The sequence below is a fragment of the Furipterus horrens genome, unplaced genomic scaffold (genome assembly GCF_987537825.1).
Source record: "Furipterus horrens unplaced genomic scaffold, mFurHor1.1.pri manual_scaffold_10, whole genome shotgun sequence".
NCBI classification, from domain to species: domain Eukaryota; kingdom Metazoa; phylum Chordata; class Mammalia; order Chiroptera; family Furipteridae; genus Furipterus; species Furipterus horrens.
In genome coordinates, this window is record NW_028327180.1 from 51,052,852 (window position 1) to 51,072,550 (window position 19,699).

Below are 19,699 nucleotides of genomic sequence, written 5' to 3' on the forward strand. Positions count from 1 at the left end.
CCGCACTGATCCAAGAACCACTACATCAGGTACAAAAAAGAGTGTTCTACTCCTGGGGGAAAACAAAGAAAAGTATTGTTAAACCTGCATCCTCCCCACTCCAGCCCCTTCCCTAGATCCCATGGAGGAGGGGAGGAATCTGTCTAGCAAGACATTTCCTTGGCCCCTTCTCAGGTTGAGTGTGAGTACACAGTCGTGAAAGTGTGTTAGCCAGCTCTCATAGCCTTCTTTATTCCTTCCATTTGAGATGAGAAGTGTTTTAGTTGCCCATCCTAATTCTGTCACACTGTTACTCTGAGAATGAAAGTGTGTACTTTGGTGTGAGGAAATGTGACTTGGCTGGCCAAATTGGTGAAATATCTTCGATTTCAGTCCTTTTTTAGTGTTTTGAGCATTGGCATCTACCAGCAGGTATATAAAGCCCAGTCCAGAATAGGTGTCTCTTTTTCTCAGGAACTGTAGCCTGGAGCCAGCAGGGACAGTCCAACTTGCCAGCTCTGTGCAGGGCCTTTCTTCTGGAATCTACCCCAGAGCCATCTGCATTCTCTGGGCCGACAGAACAGTTCTTGCTGGTATTTTGCACTTCAGAGAGTGCAAGAGAATATGTCTAGATTCAGCCTATTTCTACATTGCTGCATCCCCCAATGTCTACTCATTTCGTGGACCCAGGTATCACCTCAAGCAAGCACATCAGGATATTCACTTGCTGGTTTCAGCCACTTTCTGATCCTGGGAGGAGGTAATTAGTCCCCATTCACCCTTCTCTCTACTTCCTGGTAACATCCACTTTGCTTTCTGTGTCTACAAATTTGCCAATTTGGGATATATTCTATAGAAATAATCATAAAATACGTGATTTTTGTTTTTGGCTTCTTTCATTGAGCATGTCTTTTTTTCCTTTTAATATTTTATTTATTTATTTTTAGAAAGAGGAAAAGGGAGAGAGAAATGGAGAGACATGAATGTGTGGTTGCCTTTCGCACACCCACAACGGGGAACCTGGCCTGCAACCCAGGCATGTGCCCTGACTGGGAATTGAACCAGTGACACTTGGTTCACAGGACGGTACTCAGTTCACTGAGCTACACCAGCCAGGGCCCATTGAGCATGTTTTTAAGGTTCATCTAAGTTGCAGTATGTATCAGTACTTCATTACTTTTTATGGATGAATAATATTCCATTGTATGTTTATTTCACAATTTGTTTATCCATTTATTATTGATGGATATTTGAACTGTTCCCACCTTTTGACTATTGTGAATAGTTCTGCTATGAAGATGCTTATCTATGTATTTGTTAGAGTACCTATTTTCAGTTCTTTCGGGTATATACCTAGGAGTAAAATTGACGGGTCATGTGGTAATCCTATGTTTAATTCTTTGAGGAACTGTCAAACTGTTTTCCACAGTGGCTGTACTATTTTACATTCCTAATAAGAATGTGCAAGGGTTCCAGGTTCTTCATGTGCTCATTAACACTTTTTATTTTTCATTTTTTAATTAACTTGAATTTCCTTAATGACCAGTTATGTTTATATGCTCATTGTCCATTTGTATATCCTCTTTGGAAAAATTGTTTCAAATCTTTTCCCCACTTTTTAATTGAGCTATTTGTCTTTTTTGTTGAGTTATAAGAGGAGTTTTTAAAAAACATTCTGGATACAGAACGCTTGTTTGGTATATGATTTGAAAATATTTTTGCCTTTTCTGGAGGGTGTCTTCACTTTCTTGATAATGTTATTTGCTGTGCAAAAGTTCTAAATTTTGACAAAGTCTATTTTATTTTTTTATTATTTTGTTCCGATGCTTTTGGTGTCAAATCTAAGACTCTGTTGCCAAATCAGAGACTTACTCCTGTAATTTCTTCTAACAGTTTCACAACTTTAGCTCTTATATTTAGGTCATTGATCCATTTTGAGGTACACTTCATATGGTGTGAGGTAGAGGTTCAACTTTATTCTTCTGTATGTGGTTATCTACTTGTCTCAGAAGCTCTTGTTGAAGAGACTGTATTCTTTTTCCATGATAAGGTATTGGCATTCTTGTTAAAAATCAATTGGCCATAGGTCTGTGGATTTCTTTCTTTCTTTCAAATTGAATTTATTGGGTTGACATTGGTTAATAAAATTACATAGGTTTCAGGTATACAATTCTACAATACATAACCTGTATATTGTATTGTGTGTTCAGCACCCCAAGTCAAGTCTCCTTATGTCACCTTTTATCCTCCCTATATGGATTTATTTCTGAACTCTAAATTCTATTCCATTGGTCTATATATGTCCATCTTTACGTAAAGCACTGTTTTGATTATTGTTTCTTTTCCATTAATTTTGAAATTGGGAAGTGTGAGCCTTCCAGTTTTTTTATTTGTTTGTTTTTTGTTTTTTGATGTTGTTTTAGTTATTCAGGGCCACTTAGAATTCCATATGAATTTGAGGATAGGCATTTCCATTTCTGCAATTAATGTGATACACCGTATAAACAAAAGAAAGGATAAAAAATTGTATTATCATACCAGTAGATGCAGAAAAAGCATTTGACAAAATCAAGACACCCATCTATGATTTTTTTAAAAAACTCAGCAAATTGTTATCAGAGGGAACATATGTCACAATAATAAAGGCTGTGTGTGACAAACCCACAGCTAACATCACACTCAACTGGAAAAAATTAAAACCATTTCCCTTAGTATCAGGAACAGTACGGGAGTGTCCACTTTCACCACTCTTATTCAACATAGTACTAGAAGTCCTAGCTGCAGCAGTCAGACAAGAAGAAATAAAAGGCACCCAGATTGGAAAGGAAGAAGTAAAACTATCATTATTTGAAGGTGTTATGATACTGTACATAGAGAACCCTAAGGATTCCACCAGAAAACAATTAGGTCTGATTAATAAATTCAGCTCTGTAGCAGGATACAAAATAAATACACAGAAATTATTTGCATTTTTTATAGCAAAAATGAACTATTAGGGAAACTAGTAAAGCAGTTTCGTTTACAACTACATCAAAAAACAAACAAACCTACGAATAAAGTTAACCAAGGAGGTAAAAGACCTGTACTCAGAAAATTATAAGACACTGAAGAAAGAAATTGAAGAAGATACAAATAAATGGGAGCATAAATCATGCTCATGGATAGGAAGAATTAGCTTCATTAAAATGTCCATACTATCCAAATAAATCTATAGATTCACTACAGTTGCTATAAAAATAATCAATGACATTTTCACAGAACAACTAATCTAAAAATTTATATGGAACCAAAAAAGACCCAGAATAGCCACAGAAATCTTGAGAAAGAAGAACAAAGTTAGGAGTGTCAGCTACGTGATATCAAACTATACTACAAAGCTGTAGTAACCAAAACAGCATGGTACTGGAATTAAAACACACATAGGTCAGTGGAACAGAATAGAGAGCCCAGAAATAAACCCATACATATATAGTCCATTTGTATATGAAAAAGATGGCAAGGACAGTGAGGTAAAGAAGTCTATTAAATAAACGGTGTTGGGAAAATTAGGTATGTGCAAAAAAATAGACCATCTTCTTAACCATATACAAAAATAAAATAGATGAAAGACATAAATATAAAACTCAAAACCATAAAACAAAAAACAGGCAGTAAAATCTCTGACATTTTTCTTAGCAATATATATTTTTTATTTATTTCCTCTGGCAAGAGAAATAAAAGAAAAAAATGGGACTACTTTGAAATTTCAGTGCTTTTAGTTCTTTGAATTGTTGAGTAAAAGGTGAAAGTACCAGTTTATATTATACTTTGATATGCTAAAGTTTTGTGTTGTAATTTGTAGGGTATCCAGTATTAGAGTAATAAAAAAGTATGCAGCTCTTCAATGAGAAAGAAAATAAAATAGTAAAAAACGTTTTAAGGAGGAAAAGAATGTAGAACATGTGAGATCACAATACTTTAACTTTGAAAATGTTCCACCAAGAGAAAGAAGCCAGTCACAAAAGACCACATATGCGATTTCATTTGTAACAAATATTCATAACTGAGAAATATAGAGGAAAGAAAGTAGATTATGGTTGCTTGAGGCTAAGGTAGGGAGAAGTTAAGAGGGTGGGTAGAGAGGTAATAACTAAAAAATACGGAGTTTCTTTTTGAGGTGGTGAAAATATGATAAAATAGATTGCTTTGGTTGTGCATATCAGTGAATATACTAAACATTGGATTTTGCACTTTAAATTGTTTTTTCTTTCTATAGAATATGAATTATATCTTAATATAGATGTTTTAAAAACTTTCAGCATTGATGGTGTGGCTCAGTGGATTGAGCACTGGCCTGCAAACCAAAGGGTCACCGGTTCAATTTCCAGTCAGGGCATACGCCTGGATTTCAGGTCATGTAAAAGGCAACCACACATTGATGTTTTTCTCCCTCTCTTTCTCCCTCCCTTCCCATCTCTAAAAATAGACAAAACTTTTTAAAAAACAACTGGATACAAATTCCTGGAGTTGTAAAATATAACAAATGAAAATATCACTAGAGGGGCTTTACATGAGGTTTGATTAGACAGAAGAAATAATGAGTGAACTTGAAAATAGGTTAAATGAGAGTATTCAGTGTATGGAAAAGCAAGAAGAAAGAAATGAAGAAAGAGACTTAAGATCTGTGGGATGCCATCAGCCATACCATTGTGAACATAATGTGATTCCCAGAAGGGGAGTAAAGAAGAGAGAATATAGGGGGGAAAGAATGTTGAAAGAAATAATAACCTGAAATTCCAAAATTTGATGACAGACGGTAACCAACTCATCTAAGAAGCCCAATGAACACTAAGTAAGAAAACTTAAAGATATACCTACCTAGACACATCACAGTAAAACTTCTAGAAGACCAATAGGGCATTCTGAAAGCTCCAAGAGAAAGCCACTTATTATGTTCAGGACCTCTTCAATAAGATGAGAAGCTGACCTTCTCTATCAGAAATTATGGAGGCCAGAAGGCAGTGAAATGCCATATTGAAAATGATGAAGGAAAAGGTTGAATAAGAATTCTGTACCTAGAAAAGTTATGTTATATTGAAGGAGAAATCTTGATAATATGCTCAATGAAAGAAAAGCTAAACATAGTTTCACTCCTTACATGTAACAGGAGCAACAGCTCTATGTAAGACACAGAGGCAGACAAACACAGGAGCCTGTCAAGATGAGGAGACAGAGAAGTATGGCCCAAAAGAGGGACCAGATCAAGGTCCCAGTGGGAGAACTAAGTGATGAGGGTATAGCCAACTTAACAGACGCAGAGTTCAAAACACTGGTGATAAAGATGCTCACAGGCCTGACAGATATGCTTGAGTACGAAGCATAAGGGAAGAAATGAAGGCTATACTAAATGAAACAAAGGAAATTCCACACAAAGCCAATGGTGAAGAGAAGGAAACCGGGGTTCAAATCAATGATTTGGAATATAAGGAAGAAAAAAACAGTCAACCAGTGCAGAATGAGGAAAAAAGGATTGAAAAAAATGAGGAGGGGCTTAGGAACCTCTGGGATAACTTTAAACGTGCCAACACCCGAGTCATAGTGGTGCCAGAAGGAGAAGAGGAAGAGCAAGAAAGTAAAAGCTCATGTGAAAAAATAATGAAGGAAAACATCCCAAATTTGGCAAAGGAAATAGATATACGAGTCCAGGAAGCACAGAGAGTCCTAAACAAGCTTGACCCAAAGGGACTACACCAAGACACATCATCATTAAAATGCCAAAGGTGAAAGATAAGGAGAGAATCTTAAAAGCATCAAGAGAAAAGCAGAGTTACCTACAAAGGGGTGCCTATAAGATTGTCAGCTGACTTCTCAAAAGAAACTTTGCAGGCAAGAAGGGACTGGCAAGAAGTATTCAAAGTGATGACAAGGAAGAGCCTATAACCAAGTTTACTCTATTCAGCAAAGCTATCATTTAGAATGGAAGGGCAGATGAAGTGTTTCCCAGACCAGGTAAAGCTACAGGAGTTCATCATCACCAAGTCATTATTATATGAAATGTTAAAGGGGCTTATTTAAGAGAATGATGAAAACTATGAACACTAAAATGACAACAAACTCACAACTATCAACAACTGAATCTAAAAAAACAAAAACAAAATCCAACTAAGCAAACCAGAATAGGAACGGAATTATAGGTGTGGGGATCATTTGGAGGGTTATCAGCTGGGAGGGGGAAGGGGGAGAAATGGGGAAATGGTGCAGGGATTAAGAAGCATAATTGGTTGGTACAAAATAGAGGGGGAAATTAAGAATAATACAGGTAAGGGTGAAGCCAAAGAACTTACATGCACAATCCATGGACATGAACTAAGGGGGCTGGGATTGCTGGAGGGAAGAGGATACTGGGCAGAGGGGAGCAAAGGGACAACTGTAACAACCTAATCAATAAAATATACTTTAAAAAAAAGTTAAACATAAAAAACCACATTTTATATCATTCCATTCTATGAAATCTCCACAGTAGGCAAACCAATTGAAACAAAAAGAGACTGATTACTGGTTTTCAGAGAATGAGGACAAGGACAGGAATGCAGAGTTACTGCTAATGGGGTACAGTGTTCTAGGGATGATGAAAATATTATAGAATTAAATAGTGTCGATAGGTCCATACTTTTGTGAATATAAAAACACTGACCTTCTGGTCATGATAGTGGAGTAGGTAAATGCAGCTTGCCTCCTTGCACAACCAAATCAAAATTACTACTGAACTATAGTATAACCATCATTCAGAATGATCAAAAATCTAGCTGAGTGGAAGTCTTACAACTATGGAATTAAAGAAACCATCAGCTCTGGTAGAAGGAGCAGAGATATGGACCCGCTGGTCCTACACCCATGTGTGGCAGATAAAAATTGGGAGGGGTGTTTCAGGAGCAAGGGATCCTATCCCCACACCAGGCCCTCCAGCCCAGGGTACCAAGGCCCAGAAGCTAAGTCTCCATAACTTATGGCTGTAAAAACTAGTGTGGGTAGAAGCTGTGGAAAACAGAAACTCTTGGGAGTCTCAGGCAGTTCCTCTTAAAGGGCCCACACACACTTACTCAGACTCATTCCCTTGAGCTCCAGTGCAGGGGCAGCAGATTTGAAAGGTATCAGAAGTATGAGGAAGACTGAATTGTCCAGCATCAAGACAAGAGCTGGGGAGCAGCTTTCTCCCACACAGAGGTGCTGGAAGAGGCCATTGTTCATTTTCTGAGTCCTCCCTTCACAGAACCATAGAGTCAGCAAGCGGGTGCCATATCTGAGACTCCCATTAACCTGGCTCACACTGTTTGCTCCACCTGGTGATTCCCTGAGGCCCAGCCCACCCAATTTTCAGGCCCACCCAAGCTGTTTCCAGTGGCTTGTCTTGGTTCCTGCTTCAGATTTTCCTTAATTGGCTCAACAAGCAGCACCTGACTTCAGCAAGCCCATACCTCTCACTACCTTGCCGCAGACCCAGCACTAATAGCAGTTGGCCTTGGTTCATCACTTGGCCTCACCTGGGCACCTCCAAGGCCAGCACAAGTGGCAGCCATCTGCAGATTGCTTTGAAGCTTATGTTGTGTGACCCTAGAGAAAACACAAGCGGTGGCTGACCTTGGATGTGCCAAAGGCAATCAAGGCTCAACTACAAAGGATGGTGTACACAGCCCACACAGTGGGAAAACCTTGAGTACCCAGCTTGGGTAATAGGGGCAGCTGTGCCACTGGACCCTACAGGACACCTACTACATTAGGCCACTCTGTCAAGCCTTGGAGACATAGCAGACCTACCTAATACATAGAAATAAACACAGGCAGGCTGCCAAAATGAGGAGGCAAAGAAACATGGCCCAAATGAAAGAACAAAACTCCAGAAAAAGAACTAAACAAAATGCAGACAAGCAATCTACTAGTTGCAGAGTCAAAACACTGGTTATAAGGAAGATTGAGGAACTTAGTGAGGACCTCAATAGCATAAAAAAGATCCAATTAGAAATGAAAGACACGCTGATTGAAATAAAGAACAGTTTGCAGGGAATCAGCAGTAGAGTGGTTGAAGCCGAGAATCAAATCAGTGACTTAGAATATAAGGTAGCAAAAACAACCAATCAGAACAGCAAGAAGAAAACAATTTTTTAAAATGAGGATAGTGTAAGGAGCCTCTGGGACAACTTCAGTTGTTCTAACAACATTTGCATCATGGAGGTGTGGAAGAAGAGGAAGCTAGAAATTGGAAACCTATATGAAAAAAAATGACAGAAAACTTCCCTGACTTGCTGAAGGAAATAGACATATAAGTCCATGAAGTTCTGAGAGTCCCAAACAAGATGAATTCAAAGAGGCCCACACCAAGACACATAATTAAAACACCAAAGGTTAAAGAATCTTAAAGCAGCAAGAGAAAAGCAGTTAGTTTCCTACTGGAGCATTCCCATAAGACTGTCAGCTGATTTCTCAAAAGAAACTCTGCAGGCTAGAAGGGGTTGACAAGAAATATTCAAAGCGATGTAAACTAAGGACTTTCAACCAAGATTACTCTTCCCAGCAAACCAGCATTTAGAATTGAAGGACAGATAAAGAGCTTTCCAGACAAGAAGCTAAATGAGTTCATCACCATCAAAGTAGTATGACATGAAATATTAAAAGGTCTTCTTTAAGAAGATCAAAAATATGAACAATAAAATGACAATAAATAGGTATTTATCCACAACTGAATTTACTAAACAAATAAGAACAGAAACAGAACCATAGATACAGAGAATGTTTTGATGGTTGCCAGATAGGAGGGAGGTCAGGGGAATGGAAGAAAAAGGTGAAGGGACTAAGAAGTACAAATTGGTAGTTACAGAAGAGTTGTGGGAATGTAAAGTACAGCAGAGGGAATGGAGTAGCCAAAGCCATATAAATGCATGACCTGTGGACATGGACAACAGTTGTGGGAATTGCCTGAGGGAGTGGCAGGGGGCTGGGTGGCGTGAGGCAAAGGGGCTAAAATTGGGATGACTGTAATAATGTAAACAATAAAATATATTTTAAAACACTGAACTATACAATTTAAAATACTGAACTTTATGGTATGTGATTTATATATATTTCAATTTTTTTTTTAAATGGAAAAGTTAAGATGTTCTCAGATAAACAGAATCTGAGAGAATTTGTCATTAGGAAACCTAAAGGGAGACCTTAGCGTGGAAATGAATTGACACTAGATAGTACCTTGTATCCACATGAAGAAATAAATGTCACCAGAAAAGCTAACTATATAGATAAATATAAAAGAGGATAAACATATATTTTTAACTTTTCTTCTGTAATTTCAGAGAGAAATACAAAAGGCTATAAATAAATCTGAGTGAATATACATATAATATTTAATGATTAATTTGTATGACAATAAGGAGAGGGAATGGACCCATATAAGAACAAACTTTTAAAAATACTGAATTTTATATTAACCAAATGAAATTGTTTTAAGTTCATATATTAATTGTAATCCCCAATGGAAACAGTTAAGGAAATAACTCACAACAAAGGAATTAAAATGGTAACTTGAAAATGCCTACTTAATACAATATAAAGCAGTCACGGAAGTAGAAGGACAGAAAAGATATAAAGCATGTGGAAAACAAGCAGTAAAATGACACGTGTAAATATTAGCTTATCAGAATTGCATTAAGTGTAAATGGAGTAAACACTTTATTCAAAAAGTACAGATTAGTAGAATGGATTAAGTAAAACAATATGTAGGTGTGCTTTCTACACAAGACACATTTTAGTTTCAAAGACAGTTGACAGTAAAAGCATGGAACAAGATATACCATGCAAGTAGTAACCAACAGAGAGCTGGCATGGTTATACTATGAGGGGAAATAGACTCTAAGATGTCAGTTGTTACTAAAAGCAAGGAAGGATATTTTATAATGGCAGAGGCATCCATTCACAAGAAAGACAATCATATGAACCTAATAGACCCAGAATACATGAAACAAACAAACAAAAAAAAACATAATTGAAGGATGAAATAGAAAATTCAATAATAATAGTTGAAGATTCACCTCAAAATTCACTTTTTAGTAACAGACAGAACAAGTAGAAATAAGATTACCAAAAAAGATAAAGACTTGAACAACACTATGATTCCCCTAACCATAACAGACATCTATAGGACAAGCCACCCAACACAAGAACACACATTCTTTCAAGTGTACATGACACATTCTCCATGATAGACCATATATCAGACAAGACTCAGTAAATTTAGAAGGATTAAAATAATATGAAATTCAAAATAGGGAAATTTAGGAAATACACAAGTATATGGAAATTAAACAATACTCAATAATCATGGGGTCAAAGAAGAAATCAAAAGGGAAATAAACTATTCTGAGATGAACGGAAATAAACAACATACCAAAGCCTGTAGATGTAGGTAAAGCGGTGCTTAGAGGAAAATTTATAACTGAGCAGTTACATAAAAACCTTTTAGTTTTTTGTTTTTGTTTTCTTTTCCTGTTAAGAATCTCCTGATGTGTTCCCATTCTTTCCACAATAGATGGTTCTTTTCCACTTTCCTAACTTGGTATTTTCCTTCGCCTGGTTTGTGCTACTCAAGACACACCTGAAAATGCTACCTTTTCCATGAGGTGATTCCTAATCAGCTTGTGAAGTCTTAATCCTCTAAATCCACATAACCTTTAGTGCCTGTCATAACACTTAAGAAATGCGGTCGTAGGCTGCTTTGTTTCCTTTTATAAAGAAATGGCTGCTTCTCTGACCAAACCCAGCCCCTCAGAGTTGGCATTAATAGGAAAACATCCACCTGGAAAAGACGTGGCTGGACTCTCCTCTGACTCCTCATTTCCAGAGATTTTTCATCTGCCTGATCTTTCTCTGGTTGATTCCTGTCTTACCACTGCACTGTACTAAAGGACTCTACTCCTTCTCACTCATTCTGGCTAAGCTTGCACACACAGTCATCCTTAATTTTTGTCACATATTTGAGGTCAGCCTGGAACTTGGAAACAAATAATGGACTAAATGTTCATGGAAATCAACACACAGAGATAACAGACAATTGTAACCTGGCTTAATGATTAAAAAATAGTCTCTTAATTTAAAAACATGCAACGAGAGACCACCTCACACACACTAGGATGGCTAAAATTAAAAACAGATAAAAGTGGTGTGAGGGATGTGGAGAAATGAGAACCCTCACACATTCCTGGTGGGATTTGAAAACAGTGGGGCTACTTTGGAGAACAATCTGGCAGTTTCTCAAAATGTTACACATGGAATTACCATGTGACCCAGCCATTCTACTCTTTGGCATATACTCCAAAGAACTGAAGACATGTCCTCACAAAAACTTTCACACAAATGTCTATACTAGTATTAATAATAGCCAAAAATAGAAACAATCCAGATGTTGGTGAACTGATGACTAGATAAACAAAAGGTGATATATCCTGCAATGGAATATTACTTGATGAAACTGATGAAGAACTGATACTGATACTGCTACAACATGGTTGAACTGTAAAAACATATTAACTGAGATTAATTAGTCACAGAAGATCACATATGATTTTATTTGTCTAGAATATCCAATTCAAAGAAACAGAAAATCTGTTAATATGTTCCAGGAATTGGGTTGGGAGCAATAGGAAGTGACTGCTAATGGATATGAGATCACCGTTTTGGGTGATGAATATGTTTGTTCTGAAAGTAGGCTATGGTGATGTTTGCAACATTTTATAATATAGAAGCAGTTGAATTTTATACCTTAAAAGGGTAACTTGGGTGGTTTAGCAAATTATATCAATTCTTAAAAAGTATTCCTGAATCTCCTAGCCTTTTAGGTAACTTTGTGAAATTAGCAAAATCAGCTGCCAGAGGGAAAAGATTTAAAAGCCTGGTTTATTTCCCTAGACCCATATTCTTCCTCTCATGCTGCCCAGATCTAAAACCTTTACCTAGAAATCTTAATATTTCGTCCAGCGTTTCCAATTTTCCTCGGCTGCAGGGTGTCTCAGAAATCCTGGTCTTCCACCTGAAGCCACATAGACAGCTTACGCTCATCTGTGGCTTAACTTAATATGTAATATTTAGATTTATATCTCTAGTCACACAGTTCTCAAGTTTTTCATGTAAGGAACACTTAGGTCTTAACATGTGAGTGTGAGTGCCAATGTTTCCTTCCACTCAAGTATGAAAATCAACACTAAGCTATGTTCTTGATTGAGCTTTATCCTTCATGACTAGTAATCACCAGATGTTGAAAATTCATCTGTTATTTGGCTTGCTTGAGCTTTAAGAAGATTGACCTCAGCTCAGGTTAATTCAGCCCCTGTTGGTGCTAGTGTTGCTCTGGCTGTGGCTATGACTACATAGGCCTAGACTGGTTATGACTAGTGTTTGACCCTAGAGTGGGTCAAGATACTGCCTTTGGCATCAGAAGTTGCAGGCAGCTGTAGGATGTGTGAGAGTATGGGTTCTTTCTGCATTTCAGTTCTACCTTCACTTCCCTCTTCTCAGCAGAATTGGGAAGAGATTGGAGTGGAGAGTTGTCTTGAACAAGTGATTATTGTTTGCGGGGATCTGCCAGACTTTAGCCTCCCCTTTCTGCACCCACGGTTGCTGATGGCTTCCTGGTTTCTTATTCTTCCTTTATTTTCAATTTTTTAATTGCGTTAATACACATGACATAGAATTTGCCATCTTAACTATTTCTGAGTATACAGTTCAGTGGTATTAAATACATTCATAATGTTGTCAATCATCACCACCATCTCTACTTTTCATCTTGGAAAACTGAAACTCTGTGCCCATTAAACAATAACTCCTCATTCTCTCCTTTTAACCACTGGCAACCACCATTCTACTTTCAGCCTCTGATTTTGACTACTCTAGTTACCTCATATAAATGGAATCATACGGTATTTGTCTTTTTGTGACTGGCTTATTTCAATTAGCATAATATTCTCCAAGTTCTTCCATGTTGTAAGCTATAGTAGAATTTCCTCCGCTGTTAAGGCTGAATAATTCATTGTATGTATATAGCATATTTTGCTTATCCATTCACCTGTCAGTGGACATTTGGATTGCTTCCATGTTTTAGCTATTGTGAAAAATACTGCTACGAACATAGATGTACCTATATCTTTTCAAGAATGCTCTCAGTTTTTCATTGTATGTATCCGGAAGTGGAATTACTTGATCATATGATAAACTTAAATTTTCTGAGAGACTGCCATACTGTTTTCTGCCATTTTACAAGGGTTTCAATTTCTCCATATCCTTGTTTTCTGGGTTTTTCGTTTTTGTTTTTCATTTTTTCATTATTAGCCATCATAGTAGGTATGAGATGGTATCTTATTGTAGTTTTGACTTGCGTTTCCCTTTGATTCTGTGAATTTTTGCTTTATATATTTTGATGGTCTGTCATGAGCTGTGTAATAATTATATCTTCTTATACTATTAAACCTTTTATTAATGTATAATAACTTTTTGTCTCCTACAACCTTTTTATTTAAAGTTTGTTTTTAACCTTTTTTAACTTAAAGTTTATTTTGTCTGACATAGTATAGGGAACCCTGCTGTCTTTTTATAACTATGTAATGGAATATATTTTTCTATTATTGCATGCTCAACCAATTTGTCTTTGGATCTAAAATGAGTCTCTTATAGACAGCATATAGTTGGATCCTGTGTTTTTTTATTTTTTAAAATCCTCACCTGAGGGTATGTTTATTGATTTTGAGAGAGAGAGAAACATCGATCATTAGTTGCCTCCCATATGTGCCCTCACCTGAGATCAAACCTGCAACCTTGGTGGATGGAACGATGCTCCAATCAGCTGAGCCACTCAGGCAGGGCAATTGGATCCTGTGTTTTTGTTTATTCTGCCTATCTCTGTCTTTGGATCACAGTGTTTAATTTATTTACATTTAAAGTGATTGCTGATAAGGAGGGACTTCTGTCATTTTGCTCTTTGTTTTACTACCTGCCTTATAGATTTCTGTCCTTCATCGACTGCATTATTATCTTTTGTGTTCAGTTGGGTTTTCTTTTTGTAATGAAATGGTTGAATTCCTTTCTCATTTCCTTTTGTGTATGTTCAATAACTATTTTTGCGTGTGTGTGGTTACTATGGGGATTACATTCATCATCCTAAAGTTGTAATACTAATTTGACTTTATAACAGCTTAAATTAAATAACATAAAAATTCTCCTTTCAGTTATGTCAGAAAATTACATCTTTATGCATCATGTGTTCCAATATAAAAACGAATAATTCTTTTAAATGCACTTGTCTCTTAAATTATGTAAAAATCATAAGTAACAGTAATATACTAGGTTTTAGACTAACCGGTCTTTTTCTTTAAATGTGCAGTCTCTTAAATCATGTAGTAAACAAGAAGTATAGTTACAAACCATTGTTAACAATAATACTGATTTTATAAATGTTCATATTTTTTTTTCCTTATTGAGATCTTTATTTTTCCACATAACTTCACATTACTGTCTAGCATTCTTTCATTTCATCCTTGTAGGGTGTGTTCACTGATAACAAAGTCCTTCAGCTTTTGTTTATCTGGGGGTGTCTTAATTTCTTCCTCAATTTTGTAGGAATGTTTTGCCAGATAAAGGTTTTAGATGAGTTTTTATCCATTGGCACATTGAATGTATCAGCACACTACATAGTGGCCTCCACAGTTTCTGATAAGCAGTCTGCTGATAACTTAATTGAGGATCTCTTGTATGTGATGATTTGCTTTCATCTTACCACTTTCAAGATTCTTTGTTTGTCTTTGGCCTTTGAAAATTAGATTATAAGTCTTGGTGTGAGTTTCTTTAAATTATTATCTTTTATTGATTTTTTTAGAGACGGAGAGAAGCACTGATGTGTTGTTCCACTTATTTATGCATTCACTGGTTGCTTCTTGTATGTGCCCTGACCAGAGATCAAACCTGCAACCTTGGTGTATTGGACGATACTCTGACCCACTGAGCACCCAGCCAGGGCAGTGTGGACTTCTTCAAATTCACAATACTTAGTTTATCGAGTTTCTTGAATATTTATATTATAGTCTTTTAGCTAATTTGGGAAGTTGTCAGCCATTATTCCTTCAAATACGTATTCCCTCTTCCTCTTCATTCTTCTCCCGGGTCTCCCATGATGCATATGTTCACTGGCTGGTGCCCCACAGGTCTCTTTGTCTTCTCTTCACTCTTTTTTCTTCCTGTTCCTAAGACTCAATAATTTCCATTGTCCTATCTACAAGTTCACCAGTTCTTTCTTCTGCCTGCTCAAATCAGCCTTTAAATTAGTCTATTGAATTTTTAAATTTCAGTTAATGTACTTTTCAACTCCAGAATTTCTTTCTTAATTTTTAGGTTTTCTCCTTATTGCTAGTTCCATTTTTTAATATATTGTTTTCTTTACTCTCTGCGTATCTTTTAGTTCTTTGAGCATCTTTAACGTGGTTGTTTTAAAGTCTTTGGCTAGTATACCTGCCATTAGATCTTTTTCAGTAACAATTTCTGTCGATTTAATTTTTTTTTTTAATGGGCCATACTTTACTGTTTTTTTGTATGCTTTGTGCCATTTTGTTGAACTGGACATTTAATGTGGTAACTCTGGAAATCAGATTCTCTTCCTTCCCCAGGGTTTGCTGGTTTTTCTTTTAATTGATGCAGGATGTGTCTGTGCTGGGGCTCAATGAGCAGTGTAAAGGTAAGGGTTCTCAGGTCTCTTCTGAGCCTTTCCCTGGGTGTATGTGGTCACTATAATTTACTCCCATGGATGCAATTCGTTTTCAATGTCCTAGTCTTTAATATCTGACTCCTAAAAGAGGAGAAGGACAAAAATGAATGAAGGCAGGGAAGAATGGCATCAGCCTGTGAAATCCCCTGGAAGTCATCTCAACTGGCAGGGGAAGTTCAGCAACAGTGCTCGGCAGCCTCTTTGTCTGCCCTCCTGTGATCAGAAGCAGCCATCCACAATCAGAGCACAGATCCTAGTGTTTCTAAGACAGGGTCCTGTTTGGTGGCTGAGGATAGGGGATGGGGAGCTGCTATTGTGCTAATTGCTGATACTAATTGCAGTTTACCCTCCGCGTCTTCTGTTGGAAGTTGCAAGCCTTCAACACACTCCAGAATTCCAAGATAGTTACATCAGATAGATTTGTTAAGTGCAGTTGTTACCTAGGTGGAGAGACCAATTCCTGGTGCTTCCTACTCAGCTGTGTCCCCCAAATCCTGTCTGTCTGGCCTCTTGTTGACCTGGTAAACTTTCCCAGAACTCAGGCCTCCTCTTCCTGCTGCCTGCACTCTCTCCTGGCAAAGCTTCAGAAACGCACTGCCCACATGTGAAGGCTCTTCTCTCTGGACATGAGGTTATCGAGGCTTTCTGTATTTGCTGGTCTTCGATAGTCCCAAATAGTGTGATTTTTATGTTATTTTGACTTTCCTGCTGTTACCATGGGAATGGAGGTTTTCTGTATCTTTTGATATCCTGAACTGGAAATAATCTCCTAATATTCATTCTTAATCATCTTCATTCTGTCTTGTAGATCATTGCCAGAGTAGTCTTCCAAATATGGGACTGATCGGATAGGTTGCTCTTCTGTCATTTAACTGTAAACTGCAATTAGTATCAGTATCAATTAGTCTAGGCCATTGCTCATGCTCCACCTGGATCCTTTTACCCTTCTGTGCTCACTGAATTGACTGCTAATTCTTTCATCATGCCTTTTCCTGAGGTGTAATATTTACTTCTCCCTCCAGAGAACAAATGTCTTATACTTCTCTGTTCTCACAGCATTTTACTTATACCTTAATTATGTTGCTTAAAATGTATTGAAAGCATTTGCTTTATGTGTCTGTCTCCTAGTTCTAATTTGAGTTCCGTGAGTATTTGGATGGTATCAAAGTAATTTTCTAACTTTATGAGACGAGAACAATGGCTTATAGCTAGTGGGCATTAAGTGTGTCTTCTGTGAATGAATGGAGCCACCCATAAAAGAACATCTCAGACTTCCAGCAGATACTTGTTTTCTGCTTGACTCTTGCAATTGTATTCAGTACTAGGGATACCAAACCAAACAAGTCCAGTCCTGCTTTCCTTTTTTTTCCCTTAAGTATATTTTATTGATTATGTTGTTATAGTAGTCCAAAATTTTTTCCCCTTTGCTCCCCTCTGCCAAGTACCCCCTTTCCCCCAGCAATACCACCCCCCTTAGTTCATGTCCATGGGTTGTGCATATAAGTTCTTTGGCTTCACTCTTTCCTATATTATTCTTCCCCCTGTCTATTTTTTACCAACCAATTATGTTTTTTAATCCCTGCACCATTTTCCCATTTCTCCCCCTTCCCCCTCCCAGCTGATAGCCCTCCAAATGATCCCTATACCTGATTCTCTTCCTATTCTGGTTTGCTTAGTTGGATTTTGTTTTGTTTTTTTAGATTCAGTTGTTGATAGTTGTGAGTTTGTTGTCATTTTAGTGTTCATAGTTTTCATCTTCTTTTTCTTAAATGAGTCCCTTTAGCATTTCATGTAATAATGCCTTGGTAATGATGAATTCCTTTAGCTTTACCTTGTCCGGGAAACACTTCATCTGCCCTTCCATTCTAAACGATAGCTTTGCTGGAGAGAGTAATCTTGGTTATAGGCCCTGGCTTTTCATCACTTTGAATACTTCTTGCCAGTCCCTTCTTCTCTGTGAAGTTTCTTTTGAGAATTCAGCTGAGAGTCTTATAGGTACCCCTTTGTAGGTAACTCTCTTCTTTTCTTTTGATGCTTTTAAGATGTTCTCTCTATCTTGAACCTTTGACATTTTAATGATGTGTCTTGGTGTGGTCCTCTTTGTGTCTAGCTTATTTAGGACTCTCTGTGCTTCCTGGACTTGTATGTCCATTTCCTTTGCCAAATTAGGGACATTTTCCTTCATTATTTTTTCAAATAAGGTTTCAGTTTCTTGCCCCACCTCTTCTTCTGGCACCCCTGTGATTCGGATGTTGGTACTTTTAAAGTTGCCCTAGAAGTTCCTGAGCCTCTCCTTGTTTTTTTCAATTCTTGTTTCTTCATTCTGTACTGGTTGACTGTTTATTTCTTCCTTATATTCCAAATCATTGATTTGAACCCCAGCATCTTTCCCTTCATCACTGGTTTCATGTGTCTTTTGCTTCGTTTCACTTAGTATAGCCTTTACTTCTTCCCTTTTGTGTTTGCCGTGCTCAATCATGTCTGTCAAGTCTGTGAGCATCGAAACTGAGTCTTCACGATCATAGCTGAAAAGCAGCTGAGTCAGACTCAGTCCAGATCACCTGGCCCCAGATCCTGTGTACTTCCTGTCTTAAGTGCCTGTGATACCCACCTGTTAACACAGTGCATCAATTAGGGGTTTCTGGGAAGTCACAGAAATGTGCTTTCACATAATGGGAACTAATTGATAAGGTCATGGAGAGTCTCAGAGAAGTGGTGAGAAAGTTGAGCATCAAGCTGGGGCATGGACAGTAGCCAGGGACCTGAAGAGGCAATGCCAAAGAGGAACCAAACTCCAAGTGATTTTTATTCTCTGCTCAAGATTCAGAGCGAGGGAGAAGTGTTCTGTTGGCATGGCTTGAGTCATTTCTATGTCCTTTGGTTAATGCAGTGTTTCTCAGCTCAGGTAGTTTTGTCCTCCCAGTGGGCACTGTCTAGAGATACTTTGGGTTGTAACTGTGGGCGACTGCTAATGGCATCTAGTGGGTAGAGGCCAGGAATGCTGCTAAATATCCTATAGTGTCAGCCCTCAATAACAAAGAATTAACCAGCCCCTCATGTCAGGAGTGCTGAGGTTTGAGAAAGCCTGGCGTTGGTGTAGGAAAGGCACTTTCATTAATCGTCCCACTAGGCTGTCATATTGAAGGAAACTAAACCCTCTTACCAAAAACGTGGAATAGATACTAGATGGCCAAAAACAGCACAAACAAAAAACATGCTGCAAACTGGGACAGTAATTTCCATCTTGGACTGTGCATGTTTGTAAATGTAGTACTTGAGTGGCTCAGAAAGAGGAACATTCATAAAATATTTGAAATCTGAACTTAGCGTCCAAAAAGATTCTGGCTGATTATTTTTAAAAAGGTTTTTTTTTTTTTTTTTTTTAATGAAACTTAAATTTTCTTGTGGAGTAACCTATAAAGAATGTATAGTATGTGCATATTTAATTCATGATAATTTGAGATTTTGAGGGGAATTATGACAAAAACCTAGAGGAACCACACTCAAACTGAATTAAGCTAAAGTGCTTTTTGGAGAACTCCTAGTTTAAAATGGAACAGCCTAGTCTGTTGAACTATTGAAGTCAAACATGATGAGAATGTAATTATATTCTCTAAATAGAGAAAAAAAATTACTCATCAAACTGACTCCAGCCAGCATTTAATTTTATTTGAATTTATGGACAATTTACCATGACTCTTTGCTAATTGCTTAGTTATAGTAAAAATGTTTCATATTATACTGGATTGTAGGATGATATTTAGCAAAGGACTCTTTCACTTGTTAGCAACTTTGGATGTTGCTGATACCTAAAAATGTGAGGAGGTAGATCTGTGGGAAGTGTGGTCTGTGGGAGAATTTCTCTAACAGCTCACCTTGTTCTTGGCCTAGACAGTGATTAGTGTTAAATCCAAGTAGAAGGAGATAGATTGAGCCCATAATTTTCCTATT

At 37.4% G+C, this 19,699-nt stretch overlaps 1 protein-coding gene across 1 annotated transcript in view; it reads left to right on the top strand.

Moving 5' to 3' along the window:
* The window catches only part of PIWIL2 (piwi like RNA-mediated gene silencing 2), a 60,012-nt gene that overhangs the window by 37,016 nt on the left and 3,297 nt on the right, over positions 1-19,699 (top strand). The gene's annotated exons all lie outside the window — the stretch shown is intronic.